Here is a 24,284-nt window from a genome sequence, read left to right as displayed (position 1 = left end):
AAGAAAGTGGGATTTTGGACAAGATCTGTTGCAGAGTCCTTTGTCTCTCTTAGAGCAAAGACAACAGAGAAGAATTTTAAAAGGCTGTCCTGGTCTCCAGAACCCCCTCTGGAAGCAGATGGCATGTCAACTGGTTCCAGGGCAGGCCCCAGAGGCCCCAAACCTGGGAGCCTTATTGGAATGCAATTACCCTAAGTGCTGGCTGCCGGGATGAAAAGACAGGAATGCAATTATGGAAGGAGCACGCTGCAAGCTTTCATTGATTAACCTGTCCTGTCTGATTCCATTCCCCACTGGGATGATTTTGGGGCCTGGAGGGTTGCCCTGTGCCCTAAGGTTATGAGAAAGAAAAACAGTCACTGTAGAAAGCGAATGCCAGAAGCAGGGTTCGAGAGCTTCAGGAGGGCCTGTGGGCCCCTGAAACTGCATTGCAGGTGTACTTGTGCAAGTGCAAAGTGTGCATTTAGGAGGAGATGTTACACTCATCGCATGCTTAGAGGGCCCTGCAGCCCTCAAAGGGTCAAGAAGCCCCGGGTTGGGGGAATAAAGAGAGATCAGCTGGGTTGTTGGAAGAGGCCTCCGGAAAGTCCAGGCAGTTTTCAACTCCAAGTGGCTGCGACCCATCTGGGTGCAATTCTGGCTCCACCACGTGCCAGCAAGTCACTTAGCCTGTTGGTGCCTCAGTTTGGTCTGTAAAAATACCAACATCCTGGGGTTGCTGAGGGAATTAAGAGAGATAAAAATGCAAAGTTCTTAGCCCAACATCTAGCCCTTAATAAGCTTGCCAATAGGAACCATTTTGATTTTGATTTTCTATTCAAGTTCAGAAAATAAAGTGGCATATTTACACATACTCTTCTGAGCGGTCTTTTGAACCTCCAACTCACAGTTTAGATTCTGTGGCAATCCCCTGGCAAGACCCTCCTCCAAAATTGGGAGGGACCCTGAGATCCAGCATCTCCAGACTCTGCCTCCTCAAACCCTGCCCTACAGGGCACTTCTCCCCTGTGAGACACTAGGATCTGGCCACACCAGGGAACAAGAGCTTCTGGAAGTGGGGGCTTCTCAAGTCTCTTGGTGGTGCCAGTGCAGTGGAGGGGTAATCACCACCCTGCCCCATCAAGAGAAGTTTCTGGAAATTTCAGTCACCAAAATTTTCCTGCCTGTTGAAATGATGCAATCACACACTGAGTTAAAATGCACTTCTCCACCCTAACAAGGTCTAGAATGAGACTAATCCAGGACCCCGTATCTATAGAATGTCTAGAGTGGGACTAGGAAAGGAAAAACCAAGTCTCTCCTCTTTGCCTCTGTATTGTGTTGTGTTACTCATTCAGTCGTGTCCGACTCTGCAACCCCATGGACTACAGCCTGCCAGGCTCCTCTGTCCATGGGATTCTCCAGGCAAGAATAGTGGAGTGGGTTGCCATGTCCTTCTCCAGGGAATCTGCCCGACCCAGGGAGACCCCGGGTCTCCTGCATTGTAGTCAGATTCTTTACTATCTGAGCCACCAGGGACCCGGGTCCCTCTGGTATTAAGTGTGTTTGTTAAATTTTCTGTAATTTTGATGCTTTGCTCTGTGGTCTTGCTAACACTGGAGGGATTGCTCCTCTCCGGGGTTAGCCAGTTCCTAGAGATAAACACTCACCTGCTGGTACAGCTTTCGTATGCAAACCAACCAACCCAGAGTCCAAGCCCTCAGCCACCTCCTTTATAGATCACTTTACAGTCCACAACAATATCCTCGGCTCTAATCTCCCCAGGACCAGGGTACAGACAGCAGGGACAGCCCCTGTGCATTAGAACCCAGCGAAGGGTTTCAAACTAGCCAATCTGCTTCCCCTGCCTGCCTGTGGAAACCACAGTAAAGGCTCTTGTCCATATTTTTCCGTCACTTCCTCTGCCCCTTGACTGACCACGGTGCTTCCCCGTGTCCCCCACCATGGTGTGGCCTGTGCCCTTTTTTGGGTCCTATAACAAACTATCTTTTCAGTGGCAATTGTCTCCCGATCCTCTGACCCATTTACCTAACCTAACCTGAGTAATAACAATACCTGAGTAATAATAAAACCCACATTTAACACACCCTCTTGGGACTTCCCTGGTGGTCTAGTGGTTATGATTCTGCTCTGCCAATGCAGAGGGTGTGGGTTTGATCCCTCACCAGGGAACTAAGGTCCCACATGCCATGCGGCATGGCCAAAAGATTTTTTTTTAACTTCTTTAAAACACTGTCTTTCCTCACACCTTCCCCACCTGTGAGAGCCTCAGAGTTCTCCTCCCTTAGAACCCAGTCTGCCCAGGCATCTTCCTTCCCAGTTCCAGTGGCTCTGGTCTCCTTCCTTCCACCTGTCCCTGCAGCCCCGGAGACCAAAGCCTCTACCACCTCTGGGGACAGAAGCAGTGCCATCCCAACTCCAGCAGGAATTCTAGAGGTGATAGCCTTGGGAGGATCTTTATTCTTCGGTTCCCAAGAGAGATTGTACCCAAGGAGCAGAGAGCTGGAGCGGGCTCTGAGCTGTTGATTCATCAATCATTCATTTATTCATTAATCATTCATCCCCCCTCCCATCAATCATTCATCTGCTTATTTATGCATTCAGCTTGTTTGTACCTCTTCCTTGCTTTGGTTGCAGCAGATGTTGGGCCTCCTCTGCTTTGATCTGTCCCCAGCTTCTGTGGCAGCTGCCCAGCAGAGGCCACCTGATGTCACTTGGTTCGTTACCTGGATGAAAGGGTGTCTCCCTCTCAGAGGATCCGGAGACAAACAAAGGGACAGTGCAGAGCTGTCCCTGCCTGGAAGCCCCCTTCCATTGCAGGCTCCGGCCTCCGGTCCACAGGTCAGTGGGAGGGGTGGGGAGGGGCTGCAGAGGGATCATCAGGGCCAAACAAAGAATAATGGTTGCACACTGCTTCACAGCTGCTCGAAAGCCACTTTTCTGGGAGGCAGGGGGCTACAGGAGACTCAGCCTCCAGGCCTGGCTGTGAAGCCTGGGCCCACCATATTGCTGCAGTCCAATGTGTTAGTCACTCTTTGTGACCCCTTGGAATGTAACCCACCAGGCTCCCTCTGTCCATGGGATTTCTCAGGCAAGAATACTGGAGTGGGTGGCCATTTCATCCTCCAGGGGATCTTCCCGACCCAGGGATCAAACCCAGATCCCCTGCACTTCAGGCAGATTCTTTACTGTCTGAGCCACCAGGGAAGGCCATTTTCACTGTCCAGAGAACATGGCAAACGGCAAACTGAGGCTAGAGTTTTAGAGGCCTAAGCCGCTAGCCTCCTGACAAGTCTTGCAGCTTCCGCCCACCCCACCCTACTTCACCCCAGAAAAGTCTCAGTCAAAAGCCAGAGACCCTTTCACATGAGTCAGATTGTGTCCCCTCTGCTCAAGTCCCTGCCATGACATCCCATTCACTCAGCACAGAACCCGGGGCCCCAGAAGATTTGGTCTCATTCACATCCCACTTACTTGCTCCTCTCAGGCCCCACTGGCTGTGCCCACCCTCAACTCACCAGCCACACTCCAGCCTTAGCGCATTTACCCTGTGTTGTTTCCAGCCTTTTCCTGTGGAGTGCTCTTGACCCCTGGGTGCTCCTGAATGTGACTCACTTCTCATGCCTCTCAAGTCTTTGCTCAGCTGACAGCTTTCCACAAGCCTACCCTGACCCACCATACTTAAAACTGCAAACCACACACACACACCCACCACTCCCAATCTCCTCACTCATCGCCTCATAATATACTTCAGAATTCTCTTATTATTTCTACTGTTCATTGTCTGTCTCCGAGTGCTAGAACATAGCCTCCAGAAAGGCAAGGGGTCTTTGTCTATCTCCTTCACTGATGTATCCCAAGGGGGTACCCGCGGATTCCCGGTCCATAAGAGAAGCTCAGTAAAGCATCCTTTGGAGGAAAGAATAAACGAATGACTAGGCTCTGGGATGCTCTTAGGGTAAAGCCTATGATGGCACAGGCTGTGGACTTTGGGGTTTGCTGTGGTAGAATCTAGGAGGTCCACAGTGACCTCGGTCAGCTGCACTGAGGAGAAGGAAGCCAGACAGCTCACCCGCTGCCAGCCTTCCCAAGAAGCGAAGGTAGGCAGCAGCATCAGTGAGAGCTGCGCTAACTCGAGATGCCAGCTCCGTGCCGCTCTGGGGCTGGCCAGCGCTCTGGATATCATTAGCTGATTTGTTCTGCTCTGCAGAATGTACTTTTCATATTTAGGCAGAAAAAAACAGCTTTCGGTCCTCGTGCCCTTTCTTCTGTGAGCTGTAGCACATGGCCTGCTTATTATGAATTAATCCTCTAAAGAGCATGTTCATTATTCTAATTTAATTGTGCTTCGTTTCAGAAAATAACTCAACCCAGCGCGGAATAAACTCCAACACTGATCGGTTTTCAAGAAGTTAACCTAAGACAAAATACTGCTAGAGGGCAGCAGCAATTTGGAATCATTAAAGGGAACCCATGTAAATAATAAAAACAAAACTAAAATGCAGAATTAAATTAAGGAATAGGAAATTAAATTTGTGAATCTGATCTGAAATTGAGGCCCTATATGCACAGGCTTTACCCTGCCTTGGCTCTTTGCTCAGGAGGGCTGGGGCAGGAAGATTCTGCAGAGGTTCCCAGCCCAGGGAAGCAGCGGACAGGAGGGCGCACACCAGCCTCGCCTCCTGGGGTGACAGTGTGCTGTCCTGGGAAGAGGGCTGTGGGCTCGCAGGGAGTAAAGGGACTTCCCTCCCACGAGGCCCTCTCGGAGGAAGATGAGAGCTGCATCATCCCAGCTACTTCTGGATGACTTATATCGAGTGCCAGTGACTAGTGAAGGAGAACCAACAGCCTGCAGCTGAGAGGCTGCGCTGCCGCCACTGGAGGCTGCTCAGGAAACGAGGCAGATGGATGCAGGCTGGCTACACCGAGATGCTGAGAGCAGACACAGGCAGAGTGGCCTTTCCAGTCCCGCTCCACCCCGGTGTTCCGGTCACCCTCCCACAGGTAACCCAGCTTGGGACAGGGACTGGGGTCTTGTCCCCTGCCCTAGCAGTAGCCCCTAAGTGCTGAAGATGATTTAATGTACAGATGTGGAGATGCAGATTCCAACACCAGACAAATAGTCATCTCGTCAGGTAAAGAGGGAGACAGGGAAGAGAGATAAGTGGGGGCGGGGGGAGGGGTGGGAGAGAGCAGACTTGCAGACTGCATGGCGTCTGAGGACTAGGGGTACCAGGGGCAGGCTTAGCACCATGGCTCAGACTTCATTCTGTAGTTTACCAGGACTTTTAAACCATGTTCCTAGGGTATCTTCTCTCCTTCCTCCTGCCCCCAGCTCCATGCAGCTCTCTTCTCTTTCCCCCTCCTCCATTCTCCAAGGGGAAGGAGTCTGGCTTGCAGAGTCAAACAGACTGGTTTGAGTCACAGTTCTTTCTCTTACTTAGTACTGGAGCTGAGGGTACTATCTCGCCTTTCTTCCCCTCAGTTTCCTCATGTGTTGTTGTTCAGTTGCTCAGTCATGTCTGGCTCTTCGTGACCCCACGGACTGCAGTGTGCCAGGCCTCCCTGCCCTTCACTATCTCCCAGAGTTTGCCCAAATTCATCTCCATTGAGTCGATGATGCCATCCAACCATCTCATCCTTTGTCATCCCCTTCTCCTCCTGCCCTCAATCTTTCCCAGCATCAGGGCCTTTTTCAATGAAGTGGCTCTTTGTGTCAGGTGGCCAAAGTATTGGAGCTTCAGCTTCAGCATCAGTCCTTGCAATGAATATTCAGGACTGATTTCCCTGGTTTGATCTCCTTGCAGTCCAAGGGACTCTCAAGAGTCTTCTCCTGCACCACAATTTAAAAGTGTCAATTCTTCGGCATTCAGCCTTCTTTATGGTCCAACTCTCACATCCATACATGACTACTGGAAAAACCATAGCTTTCACTAGACAGACCTTTGTCGGCAAAGTTATGTCTCTGCTTTTTAATAAACTGTCTAGGTTTGTCAAGCTTTTCTTCCAAGCAGCAAGTGTCTTTTAGTTTCATGGCTGCAGTCACCATCCACAGTAATTTTGGAGCCCAAGAAAATAAAATCTGTCACTGTTTCCATTGTTTCCCCATCCATTTGCCATGAAGTTATGGGACTGGATGCCATGATCTTCGTTTTTTGAATGTTGAATTTTAAGCCAGATTTTTTTCTCTCCTCTTTTACCCTCATCAAGAGGCTCTTTAGTTTCTCTTCACTTTCTGCCATTAGAGTGGTATCATCTGCATATCAGAGGTTGCTGATGTTTCTCACGGCAATCTTGATTCCAGTTTAGTATTCATCCAGCCCAGCATTTCGCATGATGTGCTCTGTATATAAGTTAAATAAGCAAGGTGACAATATACAGCCTTGATGTACTCCTTTCCCAATTTGGAACCGGTTTGTTGTTCCATGTCCAGTTCTACCTGTTGCTTCTTGACCTGAATATAGGTTTCTCAGGAGACAGGTAAGGTGGTCTGGTATTCCTATATCTTGAAGAATTTTCCACAGTTTGTTGTGATCCACACAGCCAAAGATTTTAGCATAGTCAATGAAGTCGATGTTTTATTGGAATTCCCTTGCTTTTTCTATGATCCAGTGGATGTTGGCAATTTGATCTCTGGTTCCTCTGCCTTTTCTAAACCCAGCTTGTACATCGAGAAGTTCTTGGTTCACATACTGCTGAAGCCTAGCTTGAAGGATTTTGAGCGTTACCTTGGTAGCACGTGAAATGAGCACAATTGTACAGCAGTATGAACAACCGAGGATGAGCTGGCTGGATGGCATCACTGACTCGATGGACGTGAGTCTGAGTGAACTCCAGGAGTTGGTGATGGACAGGGAGGCCTGGAGTGCTGCGATTCATGGGGTCGCAAAGAGTCAGACACGACTGAGCGACTGAACTAACTGATGAACATTCTCTGGCATTGCCTCTCTTTGGGATTGGAATGAAAACTGACCTTTTCCAGTTCTGTATGGCTGACATATTGAGCGCAGCACTTTAACAGCATTGTCTTTTAGGATTTGAAACAGCTTGGCTGGAATTCCATCACCTCCCTAGCTTTGTTTGTAGTAATGCTTCCTAAGGCCCACTTGACTTCACACTCCAGGATGTCTGGCTCTAAGTGAGTGATCACACCATTGTAGTTATCTGGGTAATTAAGGCCTTTTTTGTATCCTGTGTATGCTTGCCACCTCTTAATTTCTTCTGCTTCTGTTAGGTCCTTCCTGTTTCTGTCCTTTACTGGGCCCATCTTTGCATGAAATGTTCCCTTGGTATCTCCAATTTTCTTAACGAGATCTCTAGTCTTTCGCATTCTATTGTTTTCCTCTATATCTTTGCATCATTCTCTATTCTCTGGAACTCTGCATTCAGTTGGTCTCTCACCTTTCTTCACCTCAGTTTCCTAGTGTGTAGTGATAATACCTACCACCTTGGTTAGTTACAAGGAGTAAGTGAAATAAAGCACCTGGTCCCAGCAGGCACGCAGGCATTTCTGCCATTTCATCTTCTGCTTTATCAGCACGGGCCCCTACACTCTACACAGAAATACACGCACACGCACACATGTGCATACACAGGCTCTATCCTCATCAAAAGCCTTAGACTGTGTTTCCAGAACACCACACCTAGTTTTTTTTGTTGTTGTTTTTTACCAGTCACTTAACTGCTTGCCTTGATTCACAAAGGCAAACAACTGAAGCATACGGCCATATTCCAGTATCTGAGTGGTTTTCCATTTCTATCTTTGTTTTGCAGTCTACACAAACAAATTAGTCACCTTACACCCTTTTGTGAAACAAAAAGAGAGCGTAAGCAAGCAAAAAGCTTAAGTGCATAATTTAAGGGACAGTGGTATTTGTTGCTCAGTCCGTTAAACAGTGATTGCACCTAAAAATATCAAACAAGGAGATAACAAGGGCAGGAAAGGGCTAACAGTCCTGCTGAACTCCCTGGCTGCTTCCCCTGGTGTCCCTTTACCAACTGCTTGTGAGAGGCGGTGCTAGATCTCTTGCCCATCCCACGATCTGTTAGGGCACCGTGATCTATCGCCGATCTTGGCTCCCCCAAAACAAACCCAGTAACCTCCATCAAAGAAAAATTACTCATGACATTAGTTACAGGTGGTTTAAACAGATTTTACTCCAAACGAGAGGGGGTGCTGCTGAAGTGGGTTTGTGTTAGTGGAAAGAGAGGGTTCAACTCCAGGCTGCTATTGTTTTTGTTGCTGCTTCGTCTCTAAGTCCAGAGAAGGCAATGGCAACCCCACTCCCCACAGTGTTCTTGCCTGGAGAACCCCAGGGATGGGGGGAGCCTGGTGGGCTGCCATCTATGGGGTCGCACAGAGTCGGACACGACTGAAGCGACTTAGCAGCAGCAGTCACTAAGTCATGTCCGACTCATTTGCGACCCCAAGTCATTTGGTGGACTATAGCCCGCCAACTCCTCTGTCTATGGGATTTCCCAGGCAAGAATGCTGGAGTGAGTTGCCATTTCCTAGTCCAGGGGATCTTTCTGACCCAGGGATCAAACCCAGGGCTCCTGTATTGGCAGGCAGATTCTTTACCACTGAGCCACCAGGGTAAGCCTGCAACCCCAGAGGTGACAAGGAAAAGCGGGAATTTATAGCCAAGGAGCAGGGTGGGATCCATGCATGGACAGTTACTAAGAGGACGCACCAGAGCTTAGGAGGGATTCTAGCTCAACAGACCTAACAGGACTCTTGCTGAAGGCAGGCTACGAGGATCGGACACCAGTTAGGGGGATGGAGTGGATGAAGACCCCAACCAGATGACAAGTGTGATCAGATACCAAGAGCAGGGGACTGTGACTAAACTGACTCAGCAGGACTCCTGATAAACCTAGACAATGCAGAAATTAACACTGAAGCCCCAAAGTTAGGGCCTGATTGAGAAGAGAGTTCAGAAGAGCCTGAGTAGAGTCTGGTCAAGAAGAGGACCTTTGCCATCCCAGAGTGGCTTTGTAGCCAGATTCAAGACCAGCTGGAGATGCACTGTCAGTGGAAAGGAAGCTGGAGAGCCAAGCTCAGCCTGAGGCTTCCAGGAACCAGGTTGAGTTACCTGAAGTTAAGGACAAGGGCAGAAGGTCACAGTGGTGGCCTGCACTTAGATGGAGGGGCAAAGGCTGCAAAATAACCACTAGGCCCTCAAGAAAAGGCCACTCAAATCTCTTAGATACACAGAACACATGGGAAAAGAGAGCTTCCAAAGGGGTCTTGCCCACAGGACGCACCTGAAGGAGGTTAATTTCCAGGAGGCTGGAGTGAGCCTGGCTAGTTAAATGGTTTCTGTATTTTTGAACCTGGATGAAAACCTCTGCATCCGGAGGACAAACCTGTCTGCCCAGGTGGGCATCTGCGTGGGGACAGCCTCACCATTTGACCGTGAAGTTCAAGTCATGTCTACCTAAAAGAGCTTCCAAGGTGGCTGCATTTTCAAGGACCAAACCGGCTTCTCTCAATCAACCAAACTCCCTTCTATATAAAATCATGTTGCTCGGCTTATGTGACCCACCCACACATAAAATCATCCATGGATTCCTTTCCTTTTGTGTGAATCTGAAAGTCATGTCCAACTCTTTGCAACCCCATGGACTATACGGTCCATGGAATTCTCCAGGCCAGAATCCTGGAGTGGGTAGCCTTTCTCTTCTCCAGGGGATCTTCCCAACCCAGGGATAGAACCCAAGTCTCCTGCATTGCAGGCAAATTCTTTACCAGCTGAGCCATAAGGGAAGCCCATTCCTTTCCTTACTAGATAATAATATTGCTGATAATACTAGCAAAAATAGTTAACACTCATCAGGAGCTGGCTTCTTATCAAATATCTGTTCTAAGATCTTTGTAAAAATCAGCTCATTTAATATTTACAACTGTGTGAAATAGGTATTATCGTCCCCATTCTAAAGATGAGGAAACTGAGGGCCAGGGAAATCCAGCAACTTGCCCATTATAACAATAGAACATAGCAGTGCTAGGGTTTGAATCCATTTAAGAATTTTTAGAAACTTAGCCATTTTATTTATTAAAATAACCTTTTTACACACATAGACACAAAGATTCTGGAGCCTCCTAACCATAATACAGTGCTTCCTGTTGGTCGGCAGCTCCCCTGTCCACAAATCTATCCACAGTGACCCTAAATCTAGGCCACACAGTACAGAGACTACACTGGACCTTCAGTGATTCACATCTGGATTGTTTTCAAAAATGCCTTCACACCACTTGCTCCCCTGGTCCTCACGGCTGGGTCTTCATGGTCATCCTTGCCCTTTGGCAAGTGCTGCAGCCTGGGCTCTGTGGGATGCATGGTTTATAGACAAGACCAGGCTTTATTCTGTTTAATGGGTCAGCTCTTTACAGCCTGTGAGGGCAACACAGGTTTGGCATCTGGGAGAATGTTCCTAGAGGAAACAGGCTTGTCAGTGTGCAGGTACTTGTTTAAATTCCAGACCCTGGTTTTTAAGACACACATTTGCAGTGGGCCTATATATTTTGATAGATGAAAACAGAAACAGTTTTCTGTAGTATCTGTATTATTAGATTTGACCTACCATCGAAACAGCAAAGAAAGAGTGGAAAATTAAAGGTGATTTGATATTAGCCTCCTATTCATATTAGAAAAAGTAACTACTCTTGCGGTTTTCCTCACAGAGGTGTCTTTATTCATTTGACATGCCTTTAATAACTAATTCTAGTTGTCTGGTTGCCAAGAAAGATTTCCTACGGGCAGACTTGAAAGTGACTCGGAACTCTTTGCATGCCCGGCTTCAAATGATCCCAGAACAGCAAACATTCTGCTTCCCTCCAGACTTCTGAAGTGTGGGAATAACATGAAAGAATGAACAAGAATCATTCTGCAGCCTGCCTATCCTCGGACTGAAGCTGGCTGGCAGAGGCTGTGGCTGGGTCTACACAGACCAGCCATAGGGAGATTTGAAACAATCTCATGAATTTAATCTATGGAGTTCACCAAACCAAGTGATTTCTTTCAAGAAAAGAAATCTACTTTCGGGCCAGAATGATCCAGGTCAGACATAGGCAGACTGAGTTTTCTTCTGCCTGTGTAGACCTAGAGTGGGCAGAGAAAGACAGGGAAAACCACAGCATCCCAACCAAGGAGCACATACTATGAATATGTACAAATATTCACTATGGTGGTTATTTATCCATCTACATATGCCTTCCTAAGTGGGTGATGTACATAAGCTCATCTAATCCTCAAAAGATCAACAATCCTACCTGTGAAGTGATTATTCCCATCTGACAGATGTGAACACTGAGCCTATGAAAGGTTATATGGCTTGCCCAGGACACACAGATTGGGAGGCAGAGGTTGGTTAGTTGTTCAACAAGCATTTCCCCGTTCCTTCTGGACTCTCCGCTAGATGCCATTCCCAGGGCCCCTTGCAGGCAGGTGCAGCCATGCAACTCAATTCTAACCAATAGCAACTTTTGAGTAGAAGTGGCATAAGCCATTTCCAGGTCTGGCACATAAAACCTGCCTGTACAACGATTCTCTCTTCTCCCACCCAATGGCTGAATGAGAGAGAAGAGGACCTGGAGAAGGGCAGAATCTGAATATGTAAGAATCTAAGATTCTCCATAATTGCTTTCAGCAGAGTACCTTCCTCATCACTGCTCCTGCAGGAGAGGGTGATGTGAGCTGGAAATAATCTATTGTGTTAAAGCACTAAAGTTTAGTGATTCTTGGTTCCAGCAGAAAGCCTGAACTCCAAGACTCCAAAGCCCATGCTCTTGGCCCTTCCTTGTCTGGAACTGCACTAGGTCTGATCAACCCTCCCCAGGAGACATTAAGACCCTCTAACTTCTTTTGAGTCTCATTCTTCCTGCTCTATCTTTACCAGGCCTGAGATGGTGATTTCTTAGCTTTCCACTTTCATGTCTATGCAGACACATTCCTGGTTTTAGAGAATCTGATCAAAACCACCCCTTCTGTTTCTCGGTTAATCCCTCCCCGTGTGAGGCTCTGGACCTCTGTCTGTGATTCCTTCTCTCTCCCCAGGACTCATCAAACTGGTCACTAGTGTCTCTTCCACCCTTGCCCAGCCCTCCTTCTCTCAGCCACGGCTCTGTTCTGGCCTTCATCACATCTCACCTGATGTAATCATAACAACCTCCAAACTTCTCTCGTCCCCTCCTTCCCATAGTCCTGTTTCCTCCAAAATGGATCTTCTTAAAATGGATCTGGTTCCAGCATCCTTTGAATTACATTTCCCCAGGTGCAGTCTAACAGTAATAAAAATGCAAATACCTTCGACTAAGTAATTTCACTTCTGTGAATTTACAAATACACACACAAAGTGATTAACATATGCGCATATTAACTGCGTCATTGTTTGAAGTAGTAAAAGACTGGAAACATCAAATGTCCGTCACTGAAGTCTTGTTAAATAAACTATGGAGCACACTGCTGCTGCTGCTGCTGCTGCTAAGTCACTTCAGTCGTGTCCGACTGTGTGACCCCATAGATGGCAGCCCACCAAGCTCCCCTGTCTCTGGGATTCTCCAGGCAAGAATACTGGAGTAGGTTGCCATTTCCTTCTCCAATGCATGAAAGTGAAAAGTGAAAGTGAAATCGCTCAGTCATGCCCGACTCTTAGCGACCCCATGGACTGCATCCTACCAGGTTCCTCCATCCATGGGATTTTCCAGGCAAGAGCACTGGAGTGGGGTGCCATTGCCTTCTCCAAGTCTTACCTAAAAATCTCTAGGATCTATGGTTAAGTGATGATAAGCAAGGTACAGGTTAAGTGTATACAACATGTTAATATTTGTGTTTTTAAAGTACTGGGAAATTATGTCTCCATATGTTTACAAAGATATGGAATACCTCTGAAAGAAGGTATTCCAAGGCACAAGAAACTGGTAACAGCATTTGTTTCCAGGAAGAGAACGGAGCAATTGGAAGTCAGGGGTGGGACGGAGACTTACTTTTCACTGAATACACTTTTGTATCATTTGAAGAGTTTATTCTGAACATGGATTATTTTTGAACATTAAAACACAACATGACCTGTTAGTACTTATTCGATGAAGTCCAAATCCTTTAGTCTGAAAGGAAAGACTCTCCAAGTTCTAACTCCAATGAGTTTTTCCTGCTGGCCTTCTCATGCTACCCATGGTTCTCAGGACACTCCTTGTACACCCCCATCTCTGTGCCTTTGTTTAGAGCTCTCCCTCTCCTGGAAAGTCCCGACCCTGATCGGTAAGAATGCATCCCAACTGTTATCATCTTCATTTTCTTTATAACTTTACACTATGGCCCTTGATCTCACTTTGCCGTATGTTTGAGGTAGGTATCTTTCCTACAAGATGGTATGATATTTTATACATAGAAAGTGTTCAAAATATGCCAATGCCTTGAACCAAATTTATAATTTCACATGTCTCAGCCACAGCTTCTAAGAACAGCTGAGATCACCCTTCCCCAAGGTAAGGAAGGAGCAGGATCTGAAATTTACCCTATCAGGGAGGGGGCTGGACTAGGCCAGTAATACATCTCAGCCTGGAATGTTCTGCAAGAATGTATCTCATCCCCTGGTTTACTCCCAAGGTCACTCAGCTCTCTATCTCTTTGTACAAAGACCCCCCCCCCCCAAAGTCAATGCTGCTGCTATGCTCAGAATTGAGCACTTGCTGTATGGAATCGGACAGGGGAGACACTGAGAGACAGAGAGAGACGTCCATTGCCCTGGACCACAGTCTAGGGTTTAAACTCAGTTGTCACTATTATTTGAAGCCTATTAAGTTTATTTATGTTCCAAAGCAGGTCCACTAGAGAAGGACCATCATAGTCGTAAATATCAGGGCTGCTGTTCTCCAGACACAGCTGGGCCTGTGGGCCCCTCCCCTTCTCAGCTCTGCAGACCCCACTTATAGGCAGGAGCCACACGCTCAGATGCAGAACAGCGCCCGCATCCTATCTGACCAATCCTCTCCACTCAGCCAGCACAACACATGCTCCTTCTGCATATGTGGGGTAGCTGGAGTGTGTCTGAACAAGACTCCACTATCCGGGGGAGGGATGGCGTCTTCCAGTCCTACCCAAGTCATATGCACAAGGATCAGGAGCCCAGGGGTCCAGGCTTTCTCCTCAAAGAACCAAGAGGACACAAGGATGGGCAATGAACCTGGGCACATCTAGAAGTCCATAAGAGAACACAGGACCGCTGGATATGATGTCCTCTGAGTTCTTGACTGCATGAGGTTTTCATTTCATGTACCAGTGTGGGTTGGAGGAGACCTTTTAGTCCTAAGAGCCAGTGTTTTCAAAGCATATCCCACTGTACATTGGCCTTGGGAGAGTCTCCATGGAAAAGTAAAGGAGATCTTGTGGTCAGAAAAGTTTATGAAACACTAAATATCCATTAAATCCTCCTCTGGGGAGAGTCACAATATTTATTTGCACATTAAAGGCCCCCAGAAGTCCTGCTCTAGAATGTACTTTCAGGGTGCTCTAAACATATTTGACAAAAGAATCCTTTTTTGGTAATCCTTACGAACATCCCTTGATAGGAGTGTTATATGGAGCATATTTTGGGAAGAGCTACTTTTAGAGGTGTGTAAACAAATCCCTCCCTTCCTTTAGCAGAGCCTGGGAGGAGAAACTTTGCTCACTTTCCCTTCACCTGATGAGTCAGAGCATGCTCTGCCGGTTTAGAGCAGTGGATGTCAAAACACAGTTCCTGGATTAGCAGCACATTTAAATTTGCTACCATTGCAAATTTTCAGACCCCAATTGAACCAGATGCTCTGAGGGTGAGATCCAACGATTTGTGTTTTAACATCCCCTCCAGTTAATCTGGATGCAAGCTGTTAGTCTAGAGTTTTGGAAATCTCTTTCTCCGAATAGGTCTTATTTTACCTTCTTCATTTTCTGTATATGGTTTTATTTATCCCATACCTAATTCCCAAAAGGAAAGGACATGAACAACCAGTACTAAAATACTCACATACTAGCACAATTAAAACATGCATACACACACAGAGAAATGCTCCTTCCAATAATTCCACTCACCTCCTTCAGATCTGTAAGGCCTTCCTTGACCATTTCCAAAATGTCAATGTCCTCCCACTGGGCCTCCCTACTACCTTTCCTCCTCTACTTTATTTTTCTCCAGCATGTACAGAAGACAAAGGAGCCCAGTGGGCCATAGTCCATGGGGTCACCAAGTGTGGGATGAGACGAAGCATGGGTGCGCCTGCGCACTCCACACACTCACTGTGCAATAAACTGTAAATTTTTTTATCAATTTTCTTGCTCCCATCTAAAACCTAAATTCCATGGAAGCTGGGCTTTTCATCCCTTTCATCTCCTGCTTTTCCCTAGAACCAGAACGCCTCCAGCCTTAACCGTTGTTTAGTCATTCAGTTGTGTCCGAAACTTTGCGCCCCCATGAACTGTAGCCAGCCAGGCTCCTCTGTGCATGGGATTTCACAGGCAAGAATACTGGAGTGGGTTGCCATTTCCTTCTCTAGGGGATCTTCCCGACCCAGGGAACGAACCCACTGCAGGAGGATTCTTTACCCCTGAGCCAGCAGGGAAGCCCCTCTGCCGTAGTACATATGTGTTTAATGAGTGAGCCTTATCACAAGGAGTTAGGTGAGGGCCGCTGCCTTGACAAAACAATTTCACGTGGAGTTTCCGGGCATGCACAGAGTTACAGAGATCTCCAACTAATAACAGGAAATCAGACACTCCTGAAAAGGACAGAATAAGTGACACCCTCTTTTAGCCTGGAGAGCTCCTTGGGTGGGTAACAGAGCTATTCCTGGAGGCTCTGCCCCTGATGGCTGGTGTCAGAGCCATAAGACTAAAATAGCTTCCACGGAGGAAACTTTTCTGTCTCCAGTGGGAAATGGACAGACCTGCCCACAGATGTCTGTGCTGAACTTACCTCCTGGCAGGGAGAAGCCGAAAGGGTGTGAAAGACAGGAAACTCCGCTCATTTCATCAGTTTCGCAGATTAAAAGTGGCAGGGCCTAAGGGGAAGATGGGAAGAGGGGGCGGCGGCAGAGCCATTGACCATACTGAGTTATTTTTCAACAGCCTGCCAGGGCAGCAGCCCCCACCTCGGAAGAACGCATACAGCACTGATAAATTTATAAAGTATTTGACCTTTAATCAATCCTAATATTTTCAATCCGCAGAGCCTTCTTAAACGCCTGCAGCCCTGCCCCTGGGCCCCTATTCATCACAATTACTGCTCCAACTGTCGGAGGCAGTGCAAGAAACGGCGCACGCTGACGTCCAATATTTTATCACTAATAAAGAGAAGCATCCCAAGTATTTGCACAGTTCTGATACTTTCCAGCCCCGAGCCCAGGAAAAGGGGGAGCGTGGTAGATTTATGCTCACTGCCCGGCATTGTTAATTGGCCTTCTCGGCTGGAGCCTCTGGGACCGCTGGTCTCTGGCGCTTCACAACCACAGACTCCGGCAAGCCTGCGGGAAGCTGGCCGGGCGCGCGGCAGGCGGCCGGGGAGGGGCCCGCCGAGCACACAGTAGGCCCTTCCTCCGCCATCTGGAAAGTGGTGCGAAACACTATAAAGGCGATTTTTAAAAATCATGATTTGGCAAGGGCTCGCCTACACTGGTGGCTTTGTAAACAGATCAGTTGTTTATGAGGAATCTTGTTCCGGTTGTTGCAGCGTTTCGCCTTCCGTACCGCCCCCCTCCCGGCCCTCCACCATCCCCAGGCTGTGTCTGCGCCCAGCCAGGTTCCTTCTCAGCCTCAGGACACTCCCTCTTTGGCCTCCCAGCTCCAAGCAGAGGGAAGCTCAGTTTCCAGCCAGTGTTCAGACGGCTGCGTCTACATGGCACCCAAACATCTGGATGAAATGTAAATAAAACAAGCAGATGTTTCTTCTTCCTTATAGCAGGTGCCTTGGCAGAGCCCTCTGCTGTAGGCTATACGGGAAGGGCTTTCTGGAGTCCGGGGCCCAGAGCAGGTTGGGGATGGCAGCCCACTCCTTATCCAGGAGCTGGTCACTCCAGTCTCACAGAGAGGAAAGACTGAGCAAAGAGAGCCAGACACCCCTGGGGAGACGGTGCTGGCAACTGGACAGTGGTGCTTGTGTGGACAGAATGGAGGGTTTGGGAACTAGGGTCAAGAGGAAGGAAAGGGGTCCAGACTTCCTGATGCAAATCAGTGGGGTGAAGAGTTGATATCAAATCCCTCCTGAATTTCTTTGTGAACAAGGATTTCCTGAGCCTCTGCATTCTACACCACTGCTGTCCAGTAGTTCAGTTCAGTCCAGTCACTCAGTGTCCAACTCTTTGCAACCCCATAGACTGCAGCACGCCAGGCTTCCCTGTCCATCACCAGCTCCCGGAGCTTGCTCAAACTCATGTCCATTGAGTCTGTGATGCCATCCAACCATCTCATCCTCTGTTGTCCCCTTCTCCTCCCGCCTTCAATCTTTCCCAGCATCAGGGTCTTTTCTAATGAGTCAGTTCTTCATGTCAGGTGGCCCAAGTATTGGAGTTTCAGCTTTAGCATCAGTCCTTACCATGAATATTCAGAAATGATTTCTTTTAGGATTGACTGGTTTGATCTCCTTGCAGTCCAAGGGACTCTGAAGAGTCTTCAAAAGCATCAATTCTTTGGCATCCAGTAGGGGGGAGAAGAAATGGCCTCCTCTGTACCCCAGGGACCAAGTCGCATAGAAGTTGGGCTTAGAAAGTGGCACAAATTTCCCCATCTCACCCCATGTTCTAACAGGAGACCAAGGCTTGGCAATCACTTCAGACTAATAAAGGAGAGTTAAGATATCTGTGAAAGGATCACTGAAGAAGGAGGGGGGACAGAGAAACAGAGGCAGAGGAGATTCACCGGTTGCCAATTGTCTTCCTTCACTCCTTCCGTCCTTTCCACCCCGACCCTGTGTGTCACACTGTCACACTCCCCCAGACTTGTGAGTAACACTGAACACACTCCCCCAGCTCTCTCCCCCAAGCCCCCAGCCCTGTGTGTGACACTAAAAACAGTCCCCCCATCCTCTGCCCCACTCTACTGCTCTAGCACTGGGTGTAAGTGGGACATGGTCTCCCTTCCTCCCCCTACTCCCTTGGTTCCTGTGTGTAGCACTGAATACACTCCCCAGTCCTGTCCCCAGATTTCTAGCCCAGGTGGAACACTGACACCCCCAAGCCCCCAACCCTGTGTGTGACATTAACACTCCTTCCAGTCCTGTGCCCTACTCACCCATCCCTTGGGTGAAGCACAGCAGGCACTGCCTTGGCACCCCCATGCTGCTGCTGCTGTTGCTGCTAAGTTGCTTCAGTCGTGTCTGACTCTGTGCAGCCCCACAGACGGCAGCCCACCAGGCTCTCCTGTCCCTGGGATTCTCCAGGCAAGAACACTGGAGTGGGGTGCCATTTCCTTCTCCAATGCATGAAAGTGAAAAGTGAAAGCGAAGCCGCTCAGTCTTGTCCGACTCTTCGCAACCCCATGGACTGCAGCCTACCAGGCTCCTCCATCCATGGGATTTTCCAGGCAAGAGTTCTGGAGTGGGGTGCCATTGCCTTCTCCGTGGCACCCCCATAGATAGCCCTTATGTGTCAAACCAAACACATTCCTCAGGGCCGCCTTCCTCAGAAGCAACTTTTTTACCCACTATCTCCAGAGAGACTTTCAGGACCCTGCAGTGATCCTTTGCCTGCCACTTGAGCCCTGAACCAGCACAAACAAATAAGCATTGCTGTGTGAGTGTGTATCTGTGTGTGTCGAACATGGCAGTAATCAGAGGGTTGCTGTTCCTATCTCCCCCACTCATTCGCTGACTATTGGGTTTTGTGCCAAAGGCAAATATTTTTCGTTGACCTCAGTGTTCATATCTGTAAAATTGAGCTACAGTTCAACATCCAGCTATCCGGTACCCATGGGAAAGCATCTGATTTCCATATCAAGAAACCAGCTACTGGACTGTGGTTGGGACCAGGTGAGGCACAGTTGGGGGAAGGAGATTATACTTTGGTAGAGAAGTCATTTTTTCATTGTTTTTCTTGATTTTTTTTTTAATGAAACAGGAAGAGCTGAGCCATGCCCCAAGGCTGTGGGTTTTTTTAAGCAAAGACTCTCCCCCCTGATAACCACAGCGACCCCTAAAAGAAGCAGAGGGCTTCCTCTCACTTTGGGGAGGGTGGGTAAGGAATCAGACACAAAGAAAACTGGAGTATGGGTGAGCCAAAGCCCCTTCCCCCAAGTAGCCTTGCTCTTCTGTATCACGGGTTAGAAGTTTATAGGAATTCTGGATCCATGGTTTCCTACGGTCCCTTTTACAGATCTTGTTAATTTATTACCCGTGGTTACACTTTTAATGGAAATCATGAAGAAATGGTAAAGGAAACATGAGCTAATTTTTTTCCAGTGACACATTTCACTGCTATTTAAATAGCCGTTCTGCCAAACCAAACACAGCGCTTACAGCCAGCGGTGACACATGAAGGAGATGGCTGAGGCCGATCCTGCCCGCGGCATGCAGAACAGGCGAGACTTTCTCTCAGCTTCCCCAAGGGCTGGATGCCAAGGGGGGTGGGGGTGAATGGGGGGGTGGCGGGAGCTGGAGCCTGGGGCACAGCTGGAGCCCCAGCGCCTGGCGATCACCGCTCCCACCCTCTCCCAGGCAGGGCTATTTCTGTCTGCCTGGAGCCCCCTCCTTGCCCCCCATGAGAGGCCCTGGGGTGACTGTTTCCCCAGCAGCCCCAGGGCACTCCCCCCCCAGAGCAGTCCACAACCAGGCCATGACGAACTGAGGCTGCCTGGCACTCACTGCTGGATGATCTGCTCAGGCCTCTAAATGGGAACATTATCAGGTTGTATAAAACCAGGGATAGACTTTGGGGAAAGCCTGGCCAGCTTTGTTCCAGTTCTGCGGTGGTGCTGGCCGCGACCGTGACCACGCCTGCACAGGGCGCCTTTGTTGGGCAAACCCAGAGCCTCTGACTTCTCCTCACAAACATTCGCCTCTGACACTTTCTTGCTCCCTGGCTGTGGGACTGTGATGTCACCCAGCACTTATTCACTTTTCAAGAAGCCAATTGATAGCGCATAGTGGAAAGGTGCCAACAGGGTACCTCTTAAAAAGCTCTCTTCACAAGAGAAAAAAAAACATGTAACTCTATGTGGTGATGGGTAGTAACTAGACTTATTACAATGATCATTTCACGATGCATACAAATAGCAGGTTATTTGCATTGTGTACCTGAAACTATCATACTATAGTATGTGGGATGCTCTGTGGCCCCCAGAGCGCCCTGTGCATGTCAAGGTGGGTAGAGCAGAGGGGCTGTGAGAGAATTTGGGCAGCAGGCCTACTGGCATCCTGGGAGAAACCACACTCTCCCCTCTGCTTTCCAGGGAGAAAACCCACTTTAGTGAGGCTTCAGAGAGAAGTTAACTGTCATCTTTTCTTTGCCAAAAAGTATATTAAATTCACTGACCACATTTTTCCAAACCCGAGTGCAGAGGACATTAGATGCAACGCACCCTGGCTGTGGGCTCTGGTGTGCTGGGCACCCCACACATTTCGTTTTGCATTATTAATACTTAAAGCAAAGCAGCTGTTCTCTGCACACATAGAGCCCAGAGCTTGTCCACGATTCCTACGAAGACATCTCCCTGGGACAAGATGCATCAGCTAGAAAGCCACTGATCCTCAGGGGTTGGGTCTCCTGGGGCAAAGTTCTCCAAGCAGGCATTTGTTGATCTCCACTGACATTCTGGGCCATTCCTGGGCCAGGGGCTTGGTGGTTTATTGGGAAGAGCAGATTCTGTTTATCTAGCTTAGGTAAGATTCGATGAGTCCACTCTGAACAGATTTGTGAGAGGGGTGAGAAGATGTTTCTGATACACCAGCCTCTTCTTTTAAGCCCTGGGCCCCAGGGTGAGGTCTCCTGGACTTCCAATTCTCATACCAAGCTTTTGCATCTTGGAACCTGGCGTCCTCCTGCTAAGTATTTGCACCTTAAAGCCTCATCACTCAGCCTGGTGAGGAGGCTCTTACCTGGGTCTGTGGGACAGCCTGTCATCCAAAGCCCCCTCCCCAACCTGCCTTGTTTCGATCACTCCCAGCTCCCTGTGCAGCAGCATCCTGGGGCTGCTCTGGCTCCAGACACACTAAACACAGCCCTTCTATAGGCCGTCTGCTTCTTCTACTTGCCTTTGAAGTCTCGGGACAAAAGTCACCTTCTCTCAGCACCCCTCCTACTGTAGGATGAGCTAATTACTTACTCCTTTCACCTCCCCTAGCACTTTATGTTCCATTCTATTTTGGCGGATATCTCATTCTATTATCAACCTTTCTTTCTATACTTTTAAAGAATAATATTTATAGAGCACTTCCCAGGTACATGATTTCTTTAAGTAGAATTATATTAATGCATCATATAATTCTCACAATAACCTTATGAAATGAGTTCTGTAATTATCCCCATTTCGCAGATGAAAAAACAGAGGCTTAGAGATGGTAAGGTCAAGTTTGCCCAAGGTTACATAATTAAGAGGTCTCTATTTCCACCCAGAGCTGCTTAAGGAAGAAGGTGTGTGACTTGTGCTTCCAGGGCCTACCTAACACACTGTCTCTTTATAGGTGTTCGATACGTGCTTGTTGATACGATAATAAAAATAAACAGAGCAAGCAAAAGGACTTTCTCAGGCCAGGGTCTACTGAGACACCCTAGTGTCACCATTTTCTTTAGGCAACTGCCCCAGCTCGAGCTCCTAGAGAACGAGGAGGAAAAAGTTGGCAGGAACACACATGTAGTTTCAAATTCTAGTTTCATGTGAAGTTAAACTAGCTGTGTCTCTGTTTTCCCATTTACAAACTAGTGAAAATAAGAATACCAACCTAATTTAATCCTTACTACAACCAACCCAATCAATCCTGCCTGACCTGGATGAAAGAAGGCAGGAGGTTGACACATGGAAAAACATGTAAGGATTAAGTGAAGTGATATGTGGGGGGAATGAATACATGTATTTGTATGGCTGAGTGCCTTTGATATTCATCTGAAACTATCACAGCATTGTTAGTCAGCTATACCCCAATACAAAATGTTTTTGGTGTTAAAAAAAAATTTTTTTTTTAAATGCAGCCAGATGGCAAAAATAAATAAATAAGTAAATTAAGTGATATGTGGAGAGCATGTAACCCAGTTATTGCCGCAGTATAGACATGCACGTCCATATCTTATTGTTGCACACTGAAGTGCTCTGACAGCGTGGGGACAACAATGTATTATATTTACATAGGACTCCACAGGGCCCTGCTACAGCCTCTCTTGATTTAACCCTCACAACTTCTGCAAGCCAAATACTACTGCAGTCCTGTTGTAGACATTGAGTCTACAAACTCAGTTGACTTAATAACATCTCTTTTGCTCACAAATCTGGAAATTGTATAGGGCTGGGTAGGGAAGCTCTTCTCTGCTCCATCTGGCACCAGCCGGGGCAACTTGAAGACTCGGGGTCAGAAGAATCAGAAGGCTCTCACTCACCACGGATGCTGGCTGTTGTCTGAGGCCTTGGCTGGAACACTCAGCTAGCACCTCCACACGCTCCCTCCAAGTGGCCTGAGCTTTCTCCCAGACCAGGGGCCAAGTTCCAGCGAGAGAGAGAGATTGAGAGGCAGTCAGTAAAAGCCATATGCTTGTTAATGCCTAGCCAAGGAAGTCACCAGTGTCACTTCTGACACACTTTATTTGTTGAGGCAGTCACAGAGACCTGCCCAGGCTCAAGGGGAGGGGACAGAGACTCCACCTCTTAATGGGAATAATAAGGTTTCTGGAAGAGAGTGTAGGACTGGAAATACTGTTAATGGCCATTTTGGGCAACAGAGTCCCAATTTGCAGAGAACATTGAGGGGAGGAGCTATATGGTGACCTGTGTACAACATCCATGAATGACAAAGCCAGAACCGGAACCCAGGTCTTCTGACTCCAAATCCCAAGCTTTTTACACAGAAATATGTGCCTTCCAATCCCACTTATCCAGGCTTCGGAAAGACCCAGCCCCTTGTGTACATAATGAGTCTTTCAGAGCCGGCCTCCTTGCAGGCACACGCGCGCACGCGCACAAACACACACACACACACATACACACACACGCAGAGCCACAGCTTCACTTCCTTCCAGCAGCACCTTTAGCCCCATGGACCTGGTGATGGAAAGAGTTCCTGGATGGGTCAGACCCCACTTGGCTGCATCCCTGCCAGGCCAAGCTGAGTTGAGGGACCCAAGGCAACCAGGAACCAGAGCTGGGGAGTCCTGACGCTCAGAACTGATGGTGGGAAGGAATGACAGGAGACAGCATCTGTAATTCCAGACAACAGCAGGAGCTAGAAGACTGGGTAATTTGGGTAATTTTTGGAAAATGTGAGTGTGATGTCGGCCTCAGTGAAAGAGAGAAGAAAGTGGCGAGGAGTGGGGGATGGTCCTGGGGGAGGGGCCGGTGGGGAAAGGGAAAGGCAGTGGAGTTGTAACGTGAGAAACAGTTTATTAGTCTCCAAAAGTTTACCTTGAAGCTCCCAGCCTGCCCCCACGCCTCTGCCCAGCATGGGCAAATAACACGGATGTGATTATAAGCCGTGCTGGTGGGTCCTGGTTGAATCCAGGGTGGGAGGTGGGAATGCATTGATTTCTTCACGGATTATTGAGCATGAGCACAAAGCCAGCCCTTTGCCAGCCCAGGGACATCAAGAATCAGCGAGGAGCCCTGAGAAATCCCTGCCCGGGTCAGGTGGGAGGAGGCTGTAGAGGTCAGGGTTGGGGCAGTTCAGCCCTTTGGAGAATTTGGCTGGTGCATCTAGCAGTGCTCTGATTGGCTGGTTAAGGCTCCATCCATAGAACTAGGTGCTCCCTGGACAACTTGTCCCATGTGCAGAGCCAGGTATCAGCCAGCACACAGTGGGGCAGCCCGGATCCTGACAGTGATGCTCACATATTCCACCACTGGAATCACAGCTGGGTGACCTGAGGCAAGTCACTGAACCTCATGCAGACTCAGTGCAATGGGAGTAACAATTCCTACTCCGAAGAAGTGTCATGAGCCTTAAATAAGGATGGTTGGGTTAAAAATAAGGATGTATGCCCTGAGTGCTCACCCTGGAGTCTGGCACCTACAATGCAACAACTGGTCATTCCCGACTCTTTTCTCTTCCTATTCTTTCACATAAAACCCAAACCATGATTCATCCTAAACCTTATCCAGTCCCGACCAGCAGAGCCA

General features: G+C 48.2%; 1 long non-coding RNA gene across 1 annotated transcript in view; it reads left to right on the top strand.

Annotated features, from left to right (window-relative positions):
* Positions 1-24,284, top strand: part of LOC106991055 (uncharacterized) — a 38,802-nt gene that overhangs the window by 3,948 nt on the left and 10,570 nt on the right. Inside the window, exon 3 of the long non-coding RNA XR_001434315.4 lies at positions 4,358-5,004. This is a non-coding gene — a long non-coding RNA (uncharacterized LOC106991055). The remainder of the gene's footprint in view (positions 1-4,357; positions 5,005-24,284) is intronic.

The sequence above is a fragment of the Ovis aries genome, chromosome 3, assembly GCF_016772045.2.
Source record: "Ovis aries strain OAR_USU_Benz2616 breed Rambouillet chromosome 3, ARS-UI_Ramb_v3.0, whole genome shotgun sequence".
Taxonomy (NCBI): Eukaryota; Metazoa; Chordata; class Mammalia; order Artiodactyla; family Bovidae; genus Ovis; species Ovis aries.
Note: the sequence above shows the minus strand (reverse complement) of the source record. Positions and strands in the feature narration are given on the sequence as shown.